The sequence below is a fragment of the Aquarana catesbeiana genome, linkage group LG09, assembly GCF_042186555.1.
Source record: "Aquarana catesbeiana isolate 2022-GZ linkage group LG09, ASM4218655v1, whole genome shotgun sequence".
NCBI lineage: Eukaryota > Metazoa > Chordata > Amphibia > Anura > Ranidae > Aquarana > Aquarana catesbeiana.
In genome coordinates, this window is record NC_133332.1 from 29,081,199 (window position 1) to 29,103,978 (window position 22,780).

Genomic DNA, 22,780 nt, shown 5'->3' on the forward strand with positions numbered 1-22,780 from the left:
GTCTGAAAAACGGAAACGCATGCAACCACAACATCTTACACACGGTCGGACTTCTCGGCTACAAAAGTCCGACGGACGCTGACGGACCAAATCCGGCGGACAATCTGATCATGTGTGGGCTTCCCCGGACTTTCAGCGGACTTTTCCAGTCGCAAATCTGACGGACTTTAGATTTGGAACTTGCTTCAAATCTTTATGTTGTAACTCAGCCGGACCCAGAAAGCCCCCTTGTGTAAGCCCCATAAGGGCTGGTTCGCTGAGACATATTGCATTTTTGTTGTTGGTCTTAGATACACTTTAGGTACTGTTTTAATTACGTATATAAAACAATAGTCTGTTATCCAAAGTCTACAAGATCTTTTCTCATAGACAATTATTATGTTGTTAAGGCTTTTTTTGCATTATCACAAAGAGTATAAATTCCATTAATCTGATTTTTATTCATTTTGTAGCCATTTTCACCAAACATGAAGACTATAGGTGCTGTTTTAAAAACCTTTGATTTACCCTATGACAAAATGTGTCTGTGCTTTGAGTTACACTATCTGTCTACAGCTGGGAGGAGCCACATTTCAATAAATTAAATTGTAAATACTCCTGAGTTTGTTAAATATGGATTTGAAGAATCAGACGGTCCAGGGCTTCACTCTGCTGGGCCTTTCAGAGAAACCCCACTTTAGACTGCCTCTGTTCTCCTTTTTCATGGTAGCTTATGTTCTCTGTGTTTTGGGCAACTGTCTTTTTTTCATGCTTATCTTGACCCAATCTCAGCTCCGTACCCCAATGTACTTCTTGCTGGGGAACCTTTCTGTTGTTGATATTTGCATGACCTCTATCACCATCGCTCAGGCTCTTTGTAGCCTCCTAACTCAAAATATGGCCATCTCATTTCATGGTTGTTTTGTGAAGCTCTTCCTCTTCCATGCAGTTGGTAATATGGACAGCTTTCTACTGACCATCATGGCCTTGGATCGGTATGCTGCTATTTGCAAACCATTGTAGAACACAACCATCATGAGCAATAGGACGTGCATCGGTTTGGTGACTTCTTCGTGGGCTGTCGTCACTCTACATTTCACCCTGTTCACAGTCATGACATCGACTCTTCCCTACTGCAATTGGGTTACCCATCACTATTTTTGTGATGTTCTGGCCATGTGGCTGCTGTCTTGCAAAGACACTTATGCTCAGCAAATGACTGTCTTCATTGAAGGGTCTTTAATTGTCATGGGCCCCATGTTGTTTATCTTGGGCTCCTACATTCTCATCATAAAAGATATTATGAAGCTGCAAACCTCCAAAGGCAGAAGACGGACCTTTTCTACTTGTTCCTCTCACTTAACTGTGGTCATCCTATTCTACAGCTCCATCATATTCATGTACTTTCGCCCAAGGGCCCTCTACTCTGTAACCTATGATCAGGTCATACAGTGTCATCACACCAATGTTCAACCCATTTATATACAGTCTAAGGAACAAGAAGGTTAAAGGAGCGATGAAGAAGGTCACACAATGCTGCAGGGATGAAAGTTTTAAAATGGACTCAAGAAAAAAAAAATTAGAAGACTAGATTTTAAAGGGGAAAGGATTTAATTCCCAATGTGTGTGTTAAAGTGCACTTAACACTAAAATAATACATTAGTAAAATTAGAGCTTAACCCCAGACAGATATATTTAAAGATAAAAAATGCATGTATTTTCCTTAAAAAAATAATTAAAATAATTTAAATGTAGTTAGTCTAGATCAACCTTTCTTAATCAGATTTCCTTCAGAACTTGGTAGGGGTTCCTTGAGCAATGAGCAATTTCTGCTTCTTAGATAAAGAACCACAACAACCAATGATCTTTTTAACTATCTTTAAGGCTTGGAGTCTTCCCACTGACCACAACTGCATTATTCACACTGACCAGCACGCTAATGTACCATGGGCTATCAATATACTAATTATTAGCAGGGGTTCCCTCAGACCGTTATTTCAAGGGTTCATCCATGTTAAAAAAGTTGGTCTAGAATGGCTGGTCTAGATTTTACTTGATTTTAGATTGTTGTACTCACCTGTACAGCAGTACTTAGATCGGTATATGCTGTGCTTGGGAGAAAAGAGAGCAGAGAGATTAACTCAACAGTCTGCTGCTATTCCTTCGGTGTTCAGCCACAGGTTGGAGGTGGGAAGCTGACCTAAATGTATTGCTTAACTGCAACAGAGAAAAGTCAGATCAACAGCATGGCTACGTTGTTTGGTAGAATAGTGTAAAATCTCAAGACTCGAAGGAAATACCTATCCCTCGGTAGGGCCCCATTCACACCTGAGCGTTTTGGATCAGGGAGAAAAAAATAAATTATTCTCTTTGGAAGTGTTTTACATCTCCACTCCAAACTGCCTGAAGCTAAACGTCAGAAGCTCAGAAATGTTTTGAAGCTACTTCTGTAGCTCACTTCGGGCAGATTGGTGAGTTTTTGAAGCAGCTGAAATCAGAAACAAATAAGGGGTCATTTACTAAGAGTCCTGGCAATGACTGGGCGCTCTACATGTAATAGCTCCCATTTCAGGCAATTAGGAGTTCAACTAGGTGAACATGTGAAAGAAAAATTAGTGAAAAAAATGCCTTAGTAAATTCGGAATCGGTGCTAATCGGCGCTAATCATGATTCTGTGGATCTGCAAGTGTCAATTGCTACCAAGTTATTATATAGTACTGCATTGCAACCATGATCCATAAATGTGAATAAAACATTTTTATGTGAGGTGTGCTCTACCTCATGTGCATCTTTTTATGTATATTCCAATTAGTATTCCTTGTTTGTTTTCTTCTTTTGCTAACGAATGTAGTTATGAATGAGCATTATAGAGTAATGACTGCTATTCTGCAAAGTTACATGTATTGAACATTTAGGTTACATATCTCTTGTATGTTTTTTTATTTTTTATTTAGGTGACTATAAAGCAGTAATTTATGTTCATTCTTTAATAATGCTACACTATTATGCAGGTGGCAGTGTACTTAGCACAATGGCTTTGTGGTCTACTCAGTTGTCTCCAAACAACTCAAGTTATAAGTTCAAATCCCAGCCAATCTACCACCCACCTAAGGCAGCTGTTTTCATTTATCCAGTGCACAAGCAAATTAAAATAAACAAGCAAAAAAAATGTAAACTGCCCGTTAACTAGTGTGTGATGTTTGGAATTCTACACCATAATATTCTTGAATACTTACATATTATTGCATGCGTTTGAAGAGTTAATATAATAAAATCAACCAAACTAAACTAAAATTGGCGTAGGGTTCCCCCCAAAATCCATACCAGGCCCTTTGGGTCTGGCATAGATTTTAAGGGGAACTCCATTCCAAAATAAAAAAAAAATTGGCGTGGGGTCCCCCCCCAAAATCCACACCAGACCCTTATCCGAGCATGCAGCCTGGAGCTCGCTCGCCCCCCCTCCTGAAGCATACCAGGCCACATGCCCTCAACATGGGGGGGTGCTTTGAGGTGCCAGGTTCCGATAAGCCCCCTGCCCCCATACCCCAACAACCCCCGGCCAGGGTTGTCGGAAGAGGCCCTTGTCCCCATCCACATGGGGACAAGATCCTTTGGGAGGCATATATAGACTGCTATGCTTCAGGAGGGGGGCGCTCGCTCGTTCCCCCCCCCCATCCTGACCTCCAGGCTGCATGCTTGGATAAGGGTCTGGTATGGATTTTTGGGGGACCACATGGCAATTTTTCTTAAAATTTTGTTGTGGAGTTACCCTTAAAATCGTTGCCAGACCCAAAGGGCCTGGTATGGGTTTCCACCTGTCCGGGATTCCCCCAGACAGTTCGGGTTTGGAATCATGCGTCCGGGTTTCAGACTGTCTGAAATCCGGACACATTATTCAGACTGGACTATGACTTCCCAGCAGGTTAAATCTCCTTTAAGGGGGTGTGGCAGGAGGCGTGTCCTATGCCTACATATGTTTGCTAGTAGGTCTCTCTCATTCCCATCTCAAAATGTTGGGAGGTATGCCAGATTGTTCTATTAAGCTTTGTCAATAAAACCTGGAAGCTGATTGTTTTCTAAGAAGAAGTGAGACTGATTTTGCACTCTCCAGCTTCAGTAAATAAAACCCATTGAGTCTGTGGTACCTGCCAAGCTGCTCCCGTTAATCACAGCGGGAGTGAGCCAGCACGCATGCGTGCCCCCTACCTGGAAGTATTGAATCACGTATATATACTGTACATGATCCGTCACACAGGTGCCGCCCTGTAGCAGTAAAATTGCTATGAGGTGGACCTAAGCTGGATAAAAAAATTTACACATTATCAATAATCAGATACTATAGAAGAGCCCTTGTGTTTAATACATTTTAGGTGAAAAAAAGCGTCATGCGACTTTAAAGTAGCAAGAAAAACGCATATATAGTGTCACGAGTGATTCAAGGGAAGAATATATTGCAGGCAGAAGTGCAAAACAGTATAAAAATGCAATTAACTACAAAGTGTCAACATGTAAAAGTGACTAATAAAGTAAACTTGCAATAAAGCATACAGATACAAAGCCCGTGGTAAGTCTTGTTTAAGTTAAAAACACAATGCTAAAACAGCTGTAACCAATAAATGCAAAAATAAACAATAAATAAATATGAGTCCCAGAAGTGGTAGCAATGAAACGTGATGTTATGAAAAGGCAACTGCTGCACTTATCGGACAGTCTCTGGGGTAAATGTATTCAATGGTGGATGTACACCCGGGAGTGCCTTCACCATCAAAGGGGGGGGGGGGAAGGTACTCTTACCAAGAGCGATGGACCCAGCTCACTGTACGGTGGTGGGTCGATTAGGCATGGAAACGGAGACCTGAAGCCGAGCTGCCAAGGTGAGCTTCACGATAACCTCCTCAATAGGCAAACGGAAATCAAGGACGCCAATTTTAGGAAGATAAATTAAACATTGCAAGGCCAAGCAGGTATCAGCTCACTGGAAACTTCTCCTCCGGGTAAGATATGTGGTATTAAATGCATATAAGAGAAAAAAGGAATCACCACATGGTGTAAATCCGTATGGTAGCATTTATTAGCAAAAAAAAGGATATCCAAAAAAGTATTCAATAAAAAGAATATATATACCCCAGTTGAAGTCTCTTAAGATGAAATGCGTAGGGTTAATACGCTGGCCCCGGCCACTTCACACTGCGCTGTCTTTTATCTGTTCATTTGAATTGTTTTTATTGAATACTTTTTTGGATATCCTTTTTTTTGCTAATAAATTCTACCATACGGATTTACACCATGTGGAGATTCCTTTTTTCTCTTATATGCCTTTAATACCACATATCTTACCCGGAGGAGAAGTTTCCAGTGAGCTGATACCTGCTTGGAGTTGCAATGTTTCATTTATCTTCCTAAAATTGGCGTCTTTGATGTCCGTTTGCCTATTGAGGAGGTTATCGTGTAGCTCACCTTGGCAGCTCGGCTTCAGGTCTCCGTTTCCATGCCTAATCGACCCACCACCGTACGGTGAGCTGGGTCCATCGCTCTTGGTAAGAGTACCTTCCTCCCCCTTCCCCCTTTGATGGTGAAGGCACTCCCGGGTGTACATCCACCATTGAATACATTTACCCCAGAGACTGTCCGATAAATGCACTTTGTAGTTAATTGCCTTTTCATAACATCACTTTTCATTGCTACCACTTCTGGGACTCATATTTATTTATTGTTTATTTTGCATTGTTGCAGCTGTTTTAGCATTGTGTTCTTAACTTATATAAGACTTACCACGGGCTTTGTATCTGTATGCTTTATTGCAAGTTTACTTTATTAGTCACTTTTACATGTTGACACTTTGTAGTTAATTGCATTTTTATACTGTTTTGCACTTCTGCCTGCAATATATTCTTCATTTGAATCACTCGTGACACTATATATGCATTTTTCTTGCTACTTTGAAGTCGCATAATGCTTCTTTTCACCTTTGTAGTTGTGAAATACACAATATATATTGATAAACGTTTTTTACATGAGAGACTAGTCTTTTTAGATAGCCTCTTTTGCTCACTCTTTATATATATATTTTTTTCATTTTTAGCGCTAAACTTTTACTCACATTTCTATTACAATTAGTCTGATTGTTGTGTTGACTGCTTACACTTTACAGGTCGGCGCAGTATTTTACCTATCTTTTCACTTTTAATACATTTTAGGATGGCCCAAACTTGTAATATTAGAGTTCTGAGTTTGAAACTCAGAATTCTGACTTTAACTCAGAATTGTGTTACACATACATCTCTTTTTAACAAAGGTACAGAATATATACAATACACAATAAAAAAGTGTAAAAACAAAGAAAAGAGAAAACAGCAAGCCGAAAACATGAGATAAGTGCATTTCCCAGATATACAGGAAACCATGGGGGAAAGAAACCCTCCATTTGGAATGAGAACTGACCTATCAATAATTACATCATGAGCTGACTTGGCTTTTTTGGATTTAAAAACCTGCGTCACAGCACACTGCTAATCTGGGCTACAACAGTCATAGAAACAATAGCCAGAAATCTTCTAGTCATATAAAGGTACAAGCAGGGCTAGTGCCATAGAGAAAAAAAAACTATAAATGTATTTCAACTATGCATTTATCTGTTTGCCTGAAGTTCCACTTTTGAAGGTTTCTGACTATACAATGGATTGATATATTGATAAAAAAAGATATATTAACCGCTTCTGGTCTAGCCGCCGCAGTTATACTGTGGCAGGTTGGCTCCTCTGCGCGAGTCGTCTTAGCTGTAGGTCAGCTCTTTAACACTCCTCAGGGGGTGCGCGCAAAGTGTGTCTCCGGAGACGATGCAAATGTCCGGCGGGCACGATGACCATCGGGCGCCTACGATTGCTCATTACAGAACGAGAACAGGAATGTGTGTGTGTGTAAGCACACAAATCCCGGTTCCCTCAGGGGAGAGGAGACAGATTGTGTGATTATACTAAGTATGAACACCAATCTCTCTCTTCCCCTAGTCAGTCCCATACCCCCTACAGTTAGAACACACCTAGGGAACAAAGTTAACCTCTTGATCGCCCCCTAGTGTTAACCCCTTTTTATATTTTTTATGCATATTTTTTTTTTTTTGCATTTTTATAGCACTGATCGCTGTGTAAATGTCACTGGGTCTTAAGTTGTTCAGGTTGGTAGGGTCCAGTGAGGGCTTTTTAAGAATGGGAGTGATCTGCGCGTGTTTTAGAGGGGAGGGGAAGGTGCCACTAGAGAGGGAGAGATTGAAGATGTGAGTGAGGGAGCATAGGATAGACGAACAGGGTGACCATAGTAGTTGTGAGGGAACAGGATCCAAGGGACAATTGGTTAGGTGGGCATCTGAGAAAAGTTTTGTAACCTCTTCAGTAGTAGCTAATTCAAAAGGGGAGAGTGTTGAATGTGCTGTTAGGCAAGGTATGTTGGGTGCGGAAGATGTACGCACAGTGGAGGTGTCCTCACGAATTGCATCGATCTTGTCTTTGAGGTGATTGGCAATCTCTTGGGCAGTGAGTGAGTTAGTGGGTAGCGGGGTGGGGGACAAAGCAGAGAGTTAAAGGTTGAGAAGAGCCAACAGGGACTGGATGACAAGGAATTATTAAGAGAGACAAAGTAGGCTTGTTGGCAGCATGGAGGCAGGAATTGCATTTTAGAAGGGCAGATTTATATAGGGTGAAGTCTTGCAGGCATTTGGTTTTATGGCAGCATGGAGGCAGGAATTGTATTTTAGAAGGGCAGATTTATATAGGGTGAAGTCTTGCAGGCATTTGGTTTTACGCCATAGTCGCTCAAGACTATCCCAACCACGACACTACCTGCCTGGAGTTTGCATGTTCTCCCTGTGCCTGCGGGGGTTTCCTCCGGGTACTCCGGTTTCCCCCCACACGCCAAAGACATGCTGGTAGGTTAATTGGATCATCTCTAAATTGTCCCTAGTATGTATGAATGTGAGTTAGGGACCTTAGATTGTAAACTCCTTGAGGGTAGGGACTGATGTGAATGTACAATGTATATGTAAAGCGCTGCGTAAATTGATGGCGCTATATAAGTACCTGAAATAAATAAATAAATAAGAGCACAGCAATGTCTCTTGAGATTTCTAGTGTTGTCAGTTTGCCAGGGTTGTAACGGTCGGGGCCTGATTCTGCATGTGGTTAGAGGAGCAAGTGCATCTAGTGATGATGAAAGTGAACTGTTGTAGACAGAGGTGGCCAGGTCAGGACAGGACAAGGGAGAGATTATGTCATATAGGTGGTCAGTAGCAGAATAGAGAAGAGAAGGGTTAAAGTGTTAAAGTGGCGAAGGTTTCTACAAGTAATTGTTTGCTGCTTGGAGGGATGGGTGGTTGGAGGTATGGATACAGTGAAAGTAATGAGGTTGTGATCAGAGAGAGGAAATGGGGTGTTGGTGAGGTTGCCAGGGTTGCAGAGATGGGAGAATACAAGGTCAAGGGTATTACCATTGGATTGAGTGGAAGTATGAGTCCATTGGGTTAGGTCAAAAGATGAGGTTAAGTCGAGCAGTTTAGATGTAGTTGGGCTGTTAACATTGACAGGGATGTTGAAGTCTCCAGCCAATGTCAATCTACAGATGGAGGGAGGAGCAGGGGCATGGCTTGCCACCAGGGCTATAAGCTTCTGCGGAACTAAGGAAACTCTTCCACAGAGTTTTGTAGGACATTGGTGGCTCCATGGGTCCCTGTAAGAGGATGATGCCACCCAAAGACTGGAGTCAGAGAGAAGAGAATTTCTAAGAAGGGTTTCAAAGCAGACACAATGCTAAAAGAATAAAGACCCACAAATAAAGTAAATAATGAGGTCTACAGCACTATATGTGTTTTTTTTTTAATTTAGGGTTTAGTAATACTTTAAAAGGGCATTACATAAAATCTAAGCTTTCTTGTACCCATAAAATATGTTTTGATTGCTGTGCCGCTGTTAGGAGTCTCACAGACATGAATAAACCTCAGCACAATGGTTTAAAAAATATTTTAGGAGTATGTAACATACAGAGTGCAGAGGTCAGGAGTATATAATGCACAAAATGCAGAGGTTAGGCTCTCTGACACAGAGAGTGCAAAATCACCCCTTTCTTTTCTGCCACTTCAGGCAAAAATTATGCACCTACATCCTCTATAGATTTTCTCTGCAAACTAGAATTCTCCCCAAATTAAAATGCAAACATTCCCCCTGCTCCCAGTACAGATACCCTACTGAAATCCCCCCTCCCAGCATAAATCTTTGCCCCAACTCCCCCTCCCAGAACAAACCCCTCACCCCCAAATCTCATCTCCTAGCACAAATCCTTTTACTGCCCTCTCCCAGCATAATTCCCCCCTCCAAACACCCCTCTCCAAACACAAATTCTTCCTCCAATCTCACCCTATCAAATATCCCTCCACCCCCCCAACACAAAGCCTGTTTTTATCCCCACAATTCCCCCCTCTCATTACAAATCCTTTTCCTTCCCTCCACTTTCCTTCTCTCAGCATAATCTTCCCCTCCAAATACAACCCTCCATCTCATCTCTTATTAAAAATCTCCCAAGCCCCACTCTAGCATGAATCCTCTCTCTCTAGATCTCCCCTCCTTGCACAAATCATCTCCCCCCAAATCCACCCCTCCTAGTGAAAACCCACCCCCCCATCCCACCACCTAGTACAAATCCTCTTCTTTCCCCCTAATCCCCCCCAGCACAAATCCCCCATCCAAATCCCCTCTTCTAGCACCAATTCTCCCTCCTAGCTGAAATCCTCTTCCGGTCCCTCAAAATCTACCTTCAAGCAAAAACTCTCACCCCAAATCCCCCCTTCCAGTAGTTGCAGGTTAGGATCAGGCAGAAGCGTAGTTGAGGAACAAGCCAAAGGTCAATAGAGAGTGGTAGAAAAATATGGACGGCAGCAGTCAAGACAGGAGCGCGATACTGACTGGAGGGAAGACAATAAACTGGCAAACAGAAAGTGCAGAGACATGACTTATATCAGGAGGTTCATGGGAGGGTCAAAGAGTTCAGGGTTCAAGGCAGGATCAATCAAGGAATTGGAGCTGTTCAGGGTTTCAGGGAGCTCAGCAAGAAGAGACATTGTCCGACACAGGAGAGGTTCTGGGTTCAACTCCAGTCCCTAACACATCATTTTTTAGTTAAGTCGGGCATCCCTTAACCCCTGTACCCAAGTTATTACCCTAATAAAACAACAAAACCAAGACTGCTCAGAGACTGTTTTCTTGTGTCCGCATTAAAGTGGCAGGGTCGGGACATGGAGTGGGCAGAAGGGGAGGCTGCCCTGGGTACAGCGTGTATTGTAGGTACATGGGCGCCACAAGTTCCTTCTACTATAAGGCTGACAGGAGTAGTGACAGTGGCATCACTACTTCTGTCAGCCCAGTGCTGGAAGCAGCAGAGAGAGCCGGGAGGAGGTGCGGGCTGTGTTTTCTCTCCCCCTCCTCCTCATAAGCTTGCATATAATGGGGGGGTGGGACGCAATTTGCAATCTTTGCCTTGGGCACTGGATGACCTAGGGCAGTGGTTCTCAACCTGGGGGTCGAATGATAATTTGCCAGGGGTCACCGAGTCATGGACTGTTCCTGAAGCCCGCTCGCTCTCCCAGTCTTTCCAAGGCTGCCCAGCAGGGCTGTTCCTGGAGCCCACAGCGCCCACTCAGCCTCTTTGCAGCCGCCCATTCAGTTCACGGCATGGCTGGGGGAGCAGAGACTAGAGGTTAGCTGACTGGTGAGGAATGTGAAGTGGGAGGGGCTGAAGGAGACCCTATCTCCTGATTTCGGCATAGGTGTCATTGCTGCGAGAGACCACAGAGCTGGAGACACAGCGAGTAACACTACCTGTGATTATAGGTTTTTTTTTTTTTTTTTTTCAATCCTCTTTATTACAAATTTTGTACAAATTAATCCACATAATTTAACAATTTTATGTCCTTATACAATTCTTCATATATTTTCATTTGCATTTACATTCTCTCCTATCAATCACTCCATTCTCTCTCCTCCACTCTCTCCATGGTCACTCTATACTTCATTTTCAGGTATTCCTACATCCAATGTAAAACATGATCTACTCCACTTTGCCCATATATTCTCAAATCTCTGCAGATTATCCCTTTGTTCATACATTATTCTTTCATATGGTAAAACATGATTTACTGCTTTCACAAATTGGGTCGCTGTCGGTGGGTTCGGCTATATCAATTTCTCTACTATTTGTTTTCTTGCGAGAAATAATACTTCCTGCAGGAACAGCCTATTATATTTATTACTACCTCTCTTCTCCCTTCTTATTCCCAACAGAGTTCAGTTATGGCCATAATTGGTTCATTTAGCACTTTTCCTATTTTCCTGATTACCTGTTGCCAGTATCTTTCTATGTTGACACAGTGCCACATTACGTGGAGGAAGTCCGCCCCTTCTTGCCCACATCTTGTGCACTTTGGTTCAATCATTCTCCCCATTTTATACAGCCTATTCGGGGCCAAATAAGTCTGATATACAATATTTAACTGAATTATCCTATTATTCATTGCTGGGGATACTTTCAAATGGGAGGAGTAGACTTCATCCCATTCCTGATCACTCATGTCTGGTATAGCTACTTGCCATTTACTCCTTATTTCCATTGGTTCCCCTCCTATTTTACTCTGTAGCAGGTGTGAATAAAGTTTGGCTACTAGCCCTTTTGGTCCCTGCGATCTCAAAATGCCTATAAGAGGATATTTAGATATTTTTAATTCCTTTCCTCTAAACTGTATCTGTAACACTTGTCTGAGCTGAAGATATCTAAAAAACTGTTTACTTGATAAATTATATAGTTTACATAACTTTTCGTAGGGTACTATTATATTTCTTTCATGTACCTGTCCAATACTTATCACCTCATTCTGTTTCCAGAATTTACTATCCTCAAATTTTTCCAGATGCTCAAATGCTGGATTGTTCCACAAAGCAGTATCTGGTGGGATATCAAAGAAGCCCGTTAGCCTCCTTGCCTCCCTCCAGACTGCTCTGGCTAATTTTAGCAGGGGAATTCTTATTCCCATCCTCCTCAGGTCCTTTATTTCTAGTCCTACCAAGAGGTCTTCTACTTGCATCTTGCTTAGTAAATACTCCTCAATTCTTGTTTTTTTCTCCTGTCCTACCCAGGATCTTAAATGCTTCAGTTGCCCAGCCAGATAATATAAATATAAATCTGGCAAAGCCAACCCTGTTGCATTTTTAGGTCTTTGTAGCTTATTAAGTTTTAATTTGCTTCTACCATATGCCCAAATGAATCTGGTTATCTGTGAGTTCAGGTCTTTAAATATCTGTTTTGGTATTTTTACCGGGGAATGTGCAAAAAGATACAGGCACTTAGGCAATATATTAGATTTAATCAGCTGCATTCTACCCGCCATTGATATTGGTAGTTTTATCCATATTGCCAATTTTCTCTTGACAAATTCTACCAGGGGGAGTATATTAACTTTCAGGGCTTCCTCAGAATCTAACGTAATATTTATTCCTAAGTATTTAAATGCTTCGACTATTTTTAATGGGGTCTGGGCTCTCATTACATTTCCTGATCCAAGCAGCATCAGTGCAGATGTCTGCCAATTTATTTTGAGTCCTGAAAATATCCCATATGTTTCTATTATTTTCATCGCCTCCTTCAGGGAGGTATACCCGTTCCCCATGTATAGTATGATATCATCAGCATATAAACCTATATGTTCAATTTTTTCCCCCACTTTAATACCTTTGTATTTTTTTGATTGTCTAAATCTATTTGCCAGCGCCTCAATTGCCAAGGCAAATAGCTGGGGGGACAGTGGGCACCCCTGTCTCATTCCCCTATATAATTTTATTGTAGAAGATAGTGTCCCATTTATTAGTAGGTTTGAACATGATTGTTTTAAATAATTTTTAACCATTTTCTAAATTTTTCCCCAAATCCATTTTTTTTTCAATACTGTCTGTAAGAATTACCATTCTACGGAGTCAAATGCCCTGGCCGTATCCAACGAAGCCAAGGCACTTGACTCCGGAATAAGATCCCTCATCTGTACCATAAATTGGGTTCTTCTGATATTGATTGAGGTAGACTTCCCTGGCATAAATCCAGTTTGGCCATCTGCCACAATGGATAAGATTACTTCATTAAGCCTTTTGGCAAGTATTTTTGCCAAGATTTTGTAATCTATGTTCAATAATAAAATCGGTCTATATGATGCACATTCAGCTCCATCTTTATCGGGTTTAGGTATCAATATAACTGTTGACTCATACATGGTGGGTGACATTTCTCCCTGAAGAAATATCTCTCTATACATCTTGGTTAGGGCTGGTATCATAATCTCCACATATCGCTGGTACAATTCCAGCGGTATACCATCCGGTCCTGGAGATTTACCCTTCCCCAGAGAGAAGATAGCTTCTCTTACTTCCTCTTCCTCTATATCTCTCTCCAGCTCCCCCTTTTGCTCTTCTGTTAATTTGAGGAAGTTTAAGTCGCCCAAATATTCCTCTATCTCCTCTCCTGTACGAGACGATGTTGATGTTGAGTTTCCCTCAGCTTCTGCCTTTTTTCTTTTTTTCCACATGGCATCTTATCAGGGTGATCAATGGACAACTTTCATGTCCAAACTACAAAAAGATTTTGAACAAAAAGAGTCCTTGGACTCTGAACTGTCATCTATTTTTCTAAACCTTACTAAGACGTTAGAAAAAAAGTCCCTACTATATTGGCATATCAAATCTTTCCAAGAATACATTGCTGAAAACCTAAACCCTTTTGGGCTCAGGGTACAAATTTTCCCCACCTTTGATAACTTTGATCCGAGTTTCAAGGTGGCCTGGGAGGAAAATTTAAAGCTATGTTCTAAGAACATGATGTCATTACTAATCACTGAGTATGAAAAACGCATTACAGGTCTAGATGAAAAATTGGAAAAGTTACAAACTCAAATGTCTCATCTTACAATGCATCCCTCATATGCTGAATCTGAGGAAAAACTCAAAAACCATTTAGAGTAATTTAATAGAAATATTCTCATTAAAAAGGACAAAAAATTGCAGAGAGATAGAAAATCCTTCCAAGACGGCAAAGCCTATAAATGGCAACCTAATTTAACCCATGGGAAATTAGTGGGAATATCTAATACATCCACTGTAGCTACCATCTCTGGATCTTCCTCACATATACCCACTACTTCAATTACCACACGTTCTAAATCTGTGCCTCCTGGCACTTTTTTAGATCTGATGAGAGGTCATGTACAGACCCATCAAAAGCAAACCCAATCTCATCCTCCCAACAAAACAAACAATTAAAAACCACACTCAACATAGTTAAATTATCTTCACATACACTTACTCCTAAGGAGATGGATGTCCTTGCTCGTGGTCTCACTTTCTGCCCAGAATTCAATCTCGACAGATTTGGAGCTATCAAGGACATCCATCTCTTTATCTGTAAAATTTTACTAAAAAGTTTATATGCAAAAAAGTCCAGTTTTGAGTCCGGGCCTTCTAATCTAGATGAGCAGGCACTGGACAGCTTGATTACCCTACTTGAAGAAAGTGAACCCATGGTTGCTATGGATCCATTTAATGAAGTGAGATCCTCAGCTACAGCTGACGATACTTCATCTACTTTACTGGAGGAAAGTCACCCTGTGGATCTCATTGACTCAGTTGATCTAGAGGCCTTTCTCGCTGCTGTCAATGAGACTTCCCCTATGTACACACAACCACAGGTCACTGACTCTTCACTAAAAAAGAAATCAACCCTGTACCCTTCACCAAGCTCAAACCGCAATGCGTCCCTCTTTCTAAAACTTGTGACCACAGACATTAGAAGGATTAAAAATTTCTCCAAACCACACGGTAACCTTGATCACGATGAGACAGCTGCTCTTAATGCATTGGCCCATGACCACGATATTGAGATCAAACCATCTGATAAAGGTGGCAATGTCGTGGTCATGAACAATGCTCAATACATCGAGATGTGTAAAAATATACTCGGTAATCCTGACTGGTACCGACCAATTCATCGTTCGGTACTTGACAAATTTACTCATGATTTTTACCAGTTGGTGGATTCAGCTTTTCACCAAAATGTAATAACTAAACAATTGTGGGAGTACGTCAGAACTAGCTATCCCCGAGAAGCCACATTCTACGCACTGCCAAAACTGCATAAACAACTAAAAAAGCCACTGGGTAGACCAATCATCTCCGGCTCTGGCAACCGCACCGAAAATCTTAGTCGAGTTGTGGACAACCACCTTAAACCACTTGTTGCTTCTCTTCCATCCTATGTATGGGACACTTTACATTTCTTACAGACCCTACAAGCTCTACACATTAAGGATGGTGCCTTATTAGTAACCATCGATGTTGAGTCCCTGCACTGTACTATACCACACACTATAGGTCTTGCTACAATACGCCATGTAGTGTTACAATCCAGCGGATGCAAGCCCAATTATACTGAATTTATTTTGAATTCGTTAGAATTCATATTGCACCACAATGTTTTTTGCTTTGACGGTTCCCACTACCTCCAGGTACAGGGCGTGGCGATGGGGACTTGTTGTGCCCCATCGTACGCCAATCTGTACCTGGGGGAGTGGGAACACTCATTGCTTACCAACGATCTGTCATCTGTCTATGTGAGCCATATAGGCTCATGGCAACGATACATAGACAACGTGTTTCTTATTTGGGATGGCCCAGTTGAGCTTCTACAGGAATTTCTGATTTTCATTAATCAGAATGAATTTAATCTTACCTTCACTATGTCGTACAGTACAACAGAGATTACATTCCTGGACGTACTCGTTAAAAAGCAATTAGATGGCAGTCTCTCAAGTCAGCTTTATCGCAAATCCACAGCTGGAAATTCACTTCTACACGCGACCAGCTTTCATCCAAACCCTCTTATAGCATCCATACCCTATAGTCAATACCTTAGGGTACGAGAAATTGTTCAGATGAAGCTACGTTTAAAGATGAAGCCAATAAGCTGAGATTGAGACTCCTCGAGAGAGGGTACTCTAATTCCAGCCTCAAAAAGGCGTATAGAAAAACTATTGGGCAGTCACATTGCCATTTACTCAACACACAAAAATCTCCCTCTGTTGACAATACTACCAGGATCATTACCACCTACTCAACACAAACAACTTAAGCGAATTTTGAATAGATATTGGCATTTACTAACCACAGACCCTCTATTGTCTCCATTTGTATCGGATACCCCTGCTGCCACATACAGGAGAGCTCCCTCTGTGGGTGACAGACTAGTCACTAATGAATATAGATCCCACAGAGGTGACCCCTGCAAAACTTTGGGCACTTTCCCCTGTGGAGGGTGCCCATATTGCCAATACATGGACAGACGTCATAATATATCTTTACCAAATGGACACCGTTTTCGTCCTACGCACTATATTAACTGCAAGACTCCCGCCGTGGTATACTTGCTGACATGTGAATGAGGCTGTTACTACGTCGGGAAGACTATTAATGAGTTTTGGAAGAGAATATACCAGCACCTATCCACAATCCGCAAACGGGACCCTGAGGTACCTATTGGCCGACATATGGCCCGGTACATCCAGACTCCATTCCCAAGGTTTTCTTCCTAGGATTAGATCGTATTCACCTTCGCTCTAGGGGAGGCGACTATAACAAGCGCCTCCTCCAGTGCAAACTATGATGGATATTTAACTTACAGGCTACTGCCTCACCTGGATTAAATGAGGCGTTCAATTTTTGCCCATTTCTTCCGGGTTTCACCTCTGGGGTCTGTGAATTGAATCTTTAATAGATTCATACATATATATTCTTTTCTCTATACAATTATATACATTTTCTATTATATTTTTATATCTTGACTTTTTGTTTATCCATAAGAACTATGCTAATAGCACTTTTTCTTCACTTGAAACAACAATAGTTTCAGCAATTTAGGATGTTTGTGGCAATATTTCATCATTCTTTCTACAAAAATGGTTAATATTTATTTTCAGGCCATGCAGCCCTATATGGGCCTCATTTAAACTTTATCTATAAATAAGACACTCATATTCTCAGAATTTATATTTATGTTTAAATTTCGTACCTACTTTTTATCTTTATTTTTATCTTTATTCTGTTTTCCATTTTTTCCCTGTATCATTGCTGTATTCATATTCTTGTTTCCTTGGTTACAGCATTTGTTTATAATTTTAATTGCATATTTAATACCCTGTATTTTTATGTACATATGCACTTTGTTTTTTGATCATTATTTGCCATGTTTCCTTATTCCCATTTTTATTTGTATACTCGCCGGCTGCCCATTTCCATCTTCTACCACTAGGTGGCTCTCTAGCCCCGCCATGGGCTGTGTTGCTAGATGCGGACACCCGGCAGGTGGGCTCCAATGGAGCGGGCGAACATTGGACATATTGTCCGTGTCCTGCCCTGTCGCATCCATTAGGAGCCTCTATGCGTCCTCGCCGTCGTCTGATCGGCGTGCGTTGGGCGGGTGTTTTTGCTAGCCAGCAAAACTTTTCACTTTGCCTATTATTAGATTAATCTAATTACTCCTCTTTCTATTTTTTCATCACTTTTTTCACAGTGGTGACTATTGTTTGCCGCTGTGAAACCAGGTGTCCCTTGTTGTGAAAGCATCCCCCTTTCCGGCCCATGGATGCATGGCTAATCACTATGCCGTGTTTATGGATTTACACAGCCGGCCTGTATTCCCTTCCTTGTTTTTATCTCTTCTTTGCCTAATGAGTCAATGGTATATATGTAAGTACTTTACATCCCTCATTATCTATGATACAACTAGGCTCCAAAATATACATTGTTGATGCCTACATTATTATGAATTATGTACCCATTATATTTATATTTATGTTACAGATATTACAATAATACACCCATTTATAAAATTCCCCTGAAGAAGGAAAAGTACATCTCAATTCGATCTTCCGAAACATGTCGGGATATATGCTGTGCAATTCAAACAGAGTTTAACTCATTTTGAGCAACACTTTGGATTACCAGCTGGGGTGATATACATTTGTACATGTGTAAATCTATCTTGATTTCCATCATTGACGCACTTTTGTATTGTGTATAACTTTGAATTTTTCTCACAATTTTTTATATCTTTGTATACCAATAAAGTTGGCATTCTTTTGCCTTTTATATTCATCTACTGTTCATTACTATTATCTTTTCCTGCCTTTAAAGTCCAAGGGGGCATCCTTCGGATGCATTTTCCTGCATTTTTCTTCATAAAATGATGTTTAGGATGCTGGCAGGCTAACACACCACCCAATTCTTATATTCTATATGATTTACTACTTTCTACACTGTGCTTATTTCCTCTCAGCAGTTCTGTAGTTGGGTTATCCAACACTTCCTTTGTTATGTTCCAGTAATAATGATCATGTACAGACATTACAGCAGCTGTGCATAATGCTGACTTCATTGAAAGTTCCATCTTCATCTTTGGCCCGGTGCTCTTCATCCTTGGGTCCTACATACTCATCATCAGAGCAGTGTTGTCTCTACAGTCATCCCAAGGAAGGTGGAGGAACTTTTCTACTTGCTCATCTCACCTAACCATGGTCATTCTTCTGTACAACACAGTCATATTTGTGTACTTTCGGCCAAGCTCCATCTACTCACCGGTCTACGATCGAGCCATCAGTGCAGTGTACAGTGTCATTAACCCAACACTCAATCCCTTTATTTACAGAGAAACAAAGATGTAAAATTGGCTGTAAGAAAATTTGTAAAGTAAACATGGCCAAAAAATTGCTTATGACTACTGTATTACATCTCGTAAACGTGATGATGTAAGGCTTCATGTATACCCTGCCTACAATTACCGCGCACCACAGGAAAAAGCAAAACACAGAAGAATCCTGGCACGATTTTGCCACGTTTTACATTTTTCCGTGGTCAAAACGTTCCTATCCTGAACACAATTCTTACATGTTTAGGAGAGGGAGCTTAAGGGAGGTTGAACCCTATTCCCTCTCAAATGCTACGGTCACCCTCTGACCCCATCCTACACTCTCTAACCCACATCTTCAATCTCTCCCTCACCTCTGGCATCTTCCCCGATGCTCTAAAACATGCACTGGTCACCCCCATACTCAAAAAGCCGTCCTTGGACCCTACCAATCTTAACAACCTACGCCCAATCTCCTTGCTCCCCTTTTCCTCTAAACTCCTTGAACGCCTGGTTTACAACCAACTGAGTGACCACCTCATTAAAAACAACCTTCTTGATCCCCTTCAATCTGGATTTCGCCCTCAACACTCCACAGAAACTGCTCTTTTAAAACTCACAAATGACCTACTAACTGCAAAAACCAATGGACACTATTCTGTACTCCTACTTCTGGATCTTTCAGCTGCCTTTGACACGGTTGACCACCCCCTCCTCCTCAAAAAACTTTACTCCCTCGGTCTCCGTGACTGTGCTCTTCAGTGGCTCTCATCCTACCTATCCCAACGCACCTTCAGTGTCACTTACAATTCTACTTCCTCCACTCCTCTTCCCTTCTCTGTCGGGGTCCCCCAAGGTTCTGTTCTTGGACCTCTTTTATTTTCAATCTACACCTCTTCCCTGGGTCAGCTGATAGCCTCTCACGGCTTTCAATATCATTTCTATGCTGATGACACACAAATCTATCTCTCCACCCCTCAACTCACTCCATCAGTCTCCTCACGCATCACTAACTTACTAACCGACATATCTGTATGGATGTCACACCACTTCCTCAAACTCAACTTGTCCAAAACCGAGCTTATAATATTTCCTCCCCCACGTTCCTCTTCCCCCGACTTCTCTGTCAAGAGCAATGGCAAAACCATCCACCTGTCCCCACATGTCAGGGTACTAGGTGTTATCCTGGATTCTGAACTCTCCTTTCAGCCCCACATCCAATCACTTTCCAAAGCTTGCCGCCTCAACCTCCGCAACATCTCTAAACTACGTCCCTTTCTAACCAATGAAACCACTAAGCTCCTGATTCACTCCCTGGTTATCTCTCGCCTTGACTACTGCAACTCACTCCTCATTGGCTTACCTTTAAACAGACTATCCCCCCTTCAGTCCATCATGAATGCTGCTGCCAGACTCATCCACCTTACAAACCGCTCAGTGTCTGCTACCCCTCTCTGCCAATCCCTCCATTGGCTACCACTCGCCCAACGAATTAAATTCAAAATACTAACAATAAGTTACAAAGCCATCCACAACTCTGCCCCCAGCTACATCACTAACCTAGTCTCAAAATACCAACCTAATCGCCATCTTCGTTCCTCCCAAGACCTCCTGCTGTCTAGCTCACTCATCACCTCCTCTCATATCCGCCTCCAGGACTTCTCCCGAGCCTCGCCCATCCTCTGGAATTCCCTACCCCAATCTGTCAGACTGTCTCCAACTTTATCCACTTTTAGGCGATCCCTGAAAACTTTCCTCTTCAGAGAAGCCTATCCTGCCTCCATCTAACAACTGCACTATTTTCTCCATTAGCTCATCCCCCACAGCTATTACCCTTTTGTATCACTTGACCCTCCCTCCTAGATTGTAAGCTCTAACGAGCAGGGCCCTCTGATTCCTCCTGTATTGAATTGTATTGTACTTGTACTGTCTGCCCTAATGTTGTAAAGCGCTGCGTAAACTATCGGCGCTATATAAATCCTGTATAATAATAATAATAACTACAGCAGCTCCTAAACTCTGCTAAAAGCCTATGTGTACATTGACAAATAGGCTTTTATGGAGTTGAGTTTAGGAGCTTTTTACAAAAAAAACGCCAAAAGCTTCTAAACTCAAGTTTAGGAGATGCTAGTGTACATGAAGCCTTGGACTGACCAGATAATTTTATAGCTGGCATTTTTTCTGTCTTCATTCATTATAATTGTACAGGCATTTTAGTCCATTGTGCCTATGAACGAATGTTTACATGTAGTAATATGGATAGTTATCTACTGGTCATAAGTGTTTGTATGAAAGTTTCTCATGTCACTCCTCATTATAGAAAGATTTAATTTCCCTGTATACCTGTCAGGGAAGGTGTATAGCTGTGCCATGTGGGAAAGGTTTCGATTCCCTGGAGTTCTATACCGTCTATATATAATTACTTGACTTGGCAGACATGGCCAAACATACAGTAGTCTGTGTGTCGCTCCGTGTATTGTGTATTTGGTCTATGACACTATCTGGAGGTCAGACACACTGTATATAGATCTACTCTATAGACCTGGAACTGACATTAAAAATTCTAATGTCTTACACAAGCGCTGTGTTCAGGCCAAAGACAGGTGAGTGGACGTATCTTTAAACCTTTACTTGGAAAAAAAAAATTCTCCTATGCATATCATATCATTTTATTATGTTTGTTCTTGAGCAAATTTTGGTAAGACAAAAGTCAAACCAATTAATGCACATATTATATCACTCAAAGAATAATTTTCTGAAGCCTCCCCTCTCAACTGACCTAAAAATGGATCTGTCATATGTGAAGAAAGATCACAGTGTGGAAGAACAGACCAAAACCATGTAGACATTGTTTTCCTTTCAAATTTAAGCTGTCCTCCAAAATTCAAGCTGTTCATCCAATTTTGATGCAGATTTAGATGTATAACTTGGGCATATAGCAAACAGACATCAAAGCTTTCATCAGACAACATTTTCAGAGTGATAATTATATCAGCCATAAGATTGATGTGATAATATGGTATTTATTGCCTTAACAGTATAAATTGGCTTGGTATTAGGGTTAGGGTTAAAGTTTATTTAAAGCCCAAACTTTTTTATTTTGGATAGGGTAAGGTTAACACTGCTGTCCCAGTTCTCTGTTGTTAATGGGTACTTCAAATCTCAGAATTCAATGCAGAAACAGCAAAGAATTATTTAAAATTGATATGTCTAAAATGAATTGTGTTCTTATTTAAATAAAAAAAAAATTGTAATGTTAACCCAGATGCAGATATTTGATAAAGAAGATAGTCAACTGTTGTATATTCTTTGTCATGACAAGTCGTGTGATTCTTCCAGGAGTAGGTTTCGAGGAATAAATGCAGCATAGACACAAGGTACCCCCTCTATGAAGTGTATAACCAATCAACTTCCCTCTTTTTTTTGCTTGGTAGATTTAGCCAATAGCAGAATCACTTATGAATGCTCATTAGGTGATAGAACAACAATTTTGCAATGGTACATCATGGGGTGGTGGGTAGCAGCAAGTTGGTAATAATGCTTCATCAATAATTTATGACCATTGAAAGAGCCAATTAATCCATTGTGTACAACGATTTGCAGGCCTTCTGTTACCAATTGTGGGCACCGGGTCCAGACTGGCCATAGGGCACACCGGCATTTTGGCCAGGGCTACTGGGCCATATGTCATAACAAGAGCTAGCTGGGCTGTGAATAGCAGGAGGTAAGCGGTGACCACGGTCCAGACAGGGCTAACACCAGGGCTTTTTTTCAGCTGGAACTTGGTGGAACTCAATTCCACCACCTCTGGCTCAGGCCCTCTGCTCCCTGCTGACCACTATTACTTGAAAACACAAAAGTGAAGGATGGGGACAAGGGAGATGCAGGTACAGGGGATGCAGTGCAAATGCCAACAACACCACTGGATGATCTCCCCGCAAGTGAGAGAGGTGGAGCCAACTAAAGTATGCAGGGAGGTACTATAGCTGGCTGGGTGCTTCAGCTTAATACAGCAACAAAAATAGGGCATGTGGAAGATGGTGGAGCTTTT

General features: G+C 41.5%; 1 pseudogene; it reads left to right on the forward strand.

The window, feature by feature from the left end:
• The first annotated feature begins 612 nt into the window (after positions 1-612).
• LOC141108885 (olfactory receptor 1L6-like) lies at positions 613-18,795 on the forward strand (annotated as a pseudogene).
• The last annotated feature ends 3,985 nt before the right edge of the window (positions 18,796-22,780 follow it).